This window comes from Mustela nigripes, chromosome 6 (assembly GCF_022355385.1).
Source record: "Mustela nigripes isolate SB6536 chromosome 6, MUSNIG.SB6536, whole genome shotgun sequence".
Lineage (NCBI taxonomy): Eukaryota > Metazoa > Chordata > Mammalia > Carnivora > Mustelidae > Mustela > Mustela nigripes.
Window position 1 is genome coordinate 27,725,419 of NC_081562.1, and position 5,188 is coordinate 27,730,606.

Here is a 5,188-nt window from a genome sequence, read left to right on the forward strand (position 1 = left end):
ATAGACGCTGATTCTGAAAAGACCTCACCTCCCCTGCAGACCACTTCTGGAGGTTTTGAAGCTAAAGGTATGGGCGACTTCATACATGAGGACCTAAAAAACTGTCTCAAGCTCTTTCTCCCATAAGAATAGGAGGTGTTGAAAGGTGAAGCCCTACAAAATGATCAATACTGGATCCAAATAATAAGGCCAAAGAGCAAAGAGCAAACTGAGAATCTATGGCAGGACTCCAGGAGCTTGAACGAAAATCCAGAAAGACAAGAGTCTTAGCAAAAATAATCAGGGACGAGTGAGTGGAGAGAGGCAAAAGGTATGAAGCACACAATGATTCATGTGTTTTCCTTCATTTTTTTCACAAGTGGGATTGAATTCCTTGATTTCCCTAGCTTGCTGCCATAGTTAGCTCAAAACCCTCTCTGAGGTTTACCTGCAGAGGTAAACCTTAATTCCCTGACACATTCGAATTAAAGTAAGACAAAATTAGAGCAAAAACCAAAACTTGATAAAAAAAATAAGTAAATAATTCGAATTTCCTTGGACAATAGAGTAGAACAGAGAATCATCTCTATTTACACAACTGTCTTTATAGACTTAGAGAAAGAGTAGTATTTGAGTAAAAACTCAGTGGTAGAATAGGCCATAAGTATACCGTGCATAGAGAATGTAGTGAGCAAAGAGAAACAACTTCTTTGCTTCTATAGGAGTGATTGAATCTTCTTTGTGAAACCTAACTCTACCGGGAGATGGGGAGGAGGCAGATTTTAAATGTATCAAATAATGGGATCCCAGTATGTTTCCACTTAGTCTCTTGAATGACTCCGTGCTTTTCAGTTTTGTAGATCTTTCTTTCCTTCTCCTTGCTTATCTTCAAGATGTCATCTGTGTATGGGGGAGTGACAGCTCACAGCTTGATAGACTTTGTGGGGGCTTCAGATCTGAAGACTGTCAGAAGGTCTCCCTGGCTTCTACCATGAGTTGCCATTTGGATCAAGTTGCTGGACTGTAATCTGCTGAGATACGCCTCGTTTCTGGTGACTGTTAACTTAGAACTCACATCTAAAGTCTGTGTTTGCCACGTCTGGAAGTGAAGTCCCTGTAAAACCTCGTTGCTTCAGCTGGAGCATTTGGCTGGTCCACCAGGCTCTCGGTACTTGTGTCACCTGGGCACTGAGCCTCGCTGTTCAGCCTGAATAGTAGAAGTGGCATCAGTCCTGCTTTCCTGAAATCCAGTCATTTCTATTATCATTTTACTTTCTTTTCTCTCCCTCTCTCTTTTCTTCTTTAGTTACCTCAGAGAGTACCACATCATTGTGATGTTTTTTGGTTTGCTAAATGTATGTACCCTATGTGGGTACGTGTCACGTTTTGGGAAAGGACAGTGTGCTGGAGTATAATGAACTCACCACAGCTGAATTCAGATTCCTGTCCTCACATGTTCCTTTGATGAAATCATTGGCCTCACCAAGCCTCTATTTCCTCATCCTAAAAAGGAAGATAACAGTATTTATATGACAAGGTAGTCATGAAGATAACATCAGCATCTCAATCTTAACATGTGCAAAATTATACTCTTGATTTTCCACGCTACAGACCTATTTCTCCTCCAATCCTTTCTTTCTTCCTCTCTTTCTTCCTCTCTTCCTTCCTTCCTTCCTTCCTTCCTTCCTTTCTTTCAGGGGGGCTTGAACTCATGACCCCGACATCAAGAGTCACATGCTCTACCAACTGAGCCAGCCAGGAGCCCCTCCTCTTCCTCCAATCTTTCCATCTCAATAAATGGCAATTCCTTCCTGCAAATATTGAAGGTGAAAACATTTAAATGGTCCTGGTTTTTCTCTTACTTTCTTACTACATCCAAATCCTTGAAAAATCCAGTCACTCTACTAACTGTAGAATGTGACCACTCCTCATCCTCTTCACCTTTAGCACCCAAGGAAAAATAACCCATCACTTCCTAGATTAGGTAATAGTAGTTGCTGCTTCAGAATATCTCAATGGTTTAACATCAGAGAAATTTGCCTTACACTCTTGATCAATAGTCAGCTATTGTCATCTCTTTCAGCAGCGAGCTTGGGAACACCCACTTTCATCCCTGTGGCCCTGTACCTTCCACACTGGCATCTAAGCTGCAAAAGCAAAAGAGCACGGAAGTAGCACATGGGAGATTTGGGAGCCAGGCCGGGAAGTGGTGTACCTCACTTTACTCACATTCCAGAAGTCAGAAAGCAGTTTGAAAGTCAGACCTTACTGCAAAGGAGCTGGGAAAAAGTCTAGCTGTGTGCTTTGGGAAACAGAAAATGGGTTTGGGAAATAGCTAGGCCATCTCTACCACTCTCAACTTAGACATTAATTGCAAGCACTCTCTAATTGGCATTCCCATTTTTATCTCTGCGCTCTCCCAGTTCTTTTCCTCAACATGTCAACGTAATGATCATCTCCCTCTTTTGAGCTAAACACTTTTGGCTTTTCGTCTCTTGTGTATATTCCAAAGTCCTTATCCTGACCTCAAGTCTTTATATGATCTGCCTCTCTCCCACTTTCTTGATTCCCTTCTTAGTCTTCTCTGTGCATGCTCACTCTGCCACAGCCGCACTGGCAGCCACAGTCTCCCTCAAATATGCCAAGCACATGCATTTCCTCTTTCCTCTGCCCAGAACTCTCCTGCCCCTAAATACTCTCAGTTTACTGTCATCTTGCCTTCAGATCTATGTTCAAACTCCAGCTTATTGGGCAGCTTTTGTTAGCCAATCCAAAGAGACTCTCTCTCCACTCCCTTTTGTATTCCACTTAAAATATTATATATTTGTTTCTATGCTTAGTGTCTCTCTTCCAAGATTAGAGCATCTTCTCTCTTAGGAGGAAGAATTTCGTTTTATCCCCTGCCCTTTGGTCCTAAGATAGTTCACAGAGCAGGGACTTAACAGATATTCTTTTAAACTATTGAAAAAATGAATGAATTAGTAAATTAATTAATTGTTCAGCACACAGCCTGGCAAGAAGTAATCCATAAATGGTAGCATTGCTGTAATACCAAGTTTTTTTTTCCTTAGGTTGAAAGGGATGTTCATTTTTTTCTATTTTATTCATAGTCAGGTTTTTATGCTTTTCAAAAAAAATGTATATATACAAAATTAATTTCTTCCTCAGGTCTTCATCACCCTTAACATGAGTTTCTCTATTCTTTCAACTCCTCATCTGTACACTTTTGCTCCAGTACACTGATTTGTCCTACGTCTATTGAATGAGGTGGGAGTGAGATCATAAGTAGAGAGGAAAGGAGGGGGATAATTTGTAGTTCAACATACTGCTAAAAGTGAAGAACAAACTCGATGACCACATCTTTTTTCTTTTTTTAAAGATTTTATTTATTTATTTGACAGACAGAGATTACAAGTAGGCAGAGAGGCAGGCAGAGAGAGAGGAGGAAGCAGACTCCCTGCTGAGCAGAGAGCCTGATGTGGGGCTCGATCCCAGGACCCTGGGATCATGACCTGAGCTGAAGGCAGAGGCTTTAACTCACTGAGCCATCCAGGTGCCCCTCAATGACCACATCTTAAGCTGAAAAGGAATAATGAGATGTAAAAATCATAACCAAATATAACCATTTCTGCTTAATTAGGTGAATTTAAATTGTAGGTATAGTCAACGCCTCAGTTTCTTAAACTAAAGCAATGACAATCTCTATGACTAGAAATAAGATGAGTAAATATAACTCTTCTTTTTCTTTTAAAGTATATAGAAAAAAAACAAGCATTTGCAAAATATCTTGGACTTTTTTTTTTTAGCACAGCATTCCACCTGATTTAGTTTGTATGTATATAGGGAAACAGAAATCACGTGCTGAAAATAGCCTAATCAGGGGTCAAAGGTAGCTTAAACGCTAAAAAAGATATTAAAATGTGGCTTTCCGTTAGCTTAGAAATGAGCTCTAACACTCTCTATGTCTTCAGAAAAATACCTTTTATTCCTTCAGTAAATAAAAAGTGGGATAGTAAAGGATAATTTAAGGCTACTCAAAAGATTCAGTGTCTGGTTTTGTTAACTTCTCAACTCATTGCTAGTACATAATGAAAAATTACTAGATGCCACTGAATTCTTGACAGGTTAAAAAAAAAAAAAAAAACATTCTGGGGACACCTGGTTGGCTTAGCTGTTTAAGTATCTGCTCTTAGCTCAGGTCATGATCTCAAGTCCTGCAACTGACTCCTTGCTCAGCAGGGAGCCTGCTTCTCCCTCTGTCTGCCACTCCCCCTGCTTGTGCATACACTCACTCTCTCTGTCTCTGACAAATAAATAAATAAAATTAAAATTAAAAAAACATTCTGAAGAAATTGTGATATTAAGACTTAAAATTCATAATTATAAGCATAATTCATGTTATGCTTGCTTTCTTCAGCAAGACCAAAATCCATTCAAGTCAGGTTTTGTTTGCATGTGTAGAGGTGTGTGGGTGGGGGTGAGGGGCAGTTGAGAAAACTTTTGCAAAAGTCCACTGTTATACTAATGAACACATATTGTAAGGCAGGATATAAATAACACTGATTTTCAAAACACTTACACCTGCTACTTCTAGTGCAGAGTACTTTCAAAGGGAGAGGCTGTATGTTTAAAAACCACAATTACCTTCTTAGATGACTTGTGGACCAGATATGCTATTGGTCAATCAACTGTCCCCGGACAGTGATAATAAGAACTACTCACCCCACTCAGTGGTCCTCTTCAGTTGCTTCAACTAAATGGTGATCAAGTCAAGCCCCACCTAACAGATGAATCTAGGTCACAGCCAGGTTGAACTTTAAAGAGCACCATTTTAGGGGGAGTCAAGTGTAAGATATGCAAGAAATTATAATCACCCAAAAGGAATTTTATTAATAAGTTATTAATAAGAGAGTTATTAGTAGGCTAGGGTAGGGGTTTCATACTTTAAAGTGCATAAAAATCACCTGCAGACCTTGTTAAATGCAGATTCTAATTCAGCAAGTCTGGGGCAGAATGAGCTTCTGCATTTCTAATAAGCTCCCAAGATGCTACTACTCTATTCTGAATACTATACCTCGAAAGGCAATTCTGAGGCGAGAGCAGGGGTCATCAGATGGGCACCTGTTTTTATAAAGTTTTATTGGCACACCTAGCCATATCTACTTGTATATGTATTGTCTATGGCAGATTTGAGTAGTTGAGGCAGAGA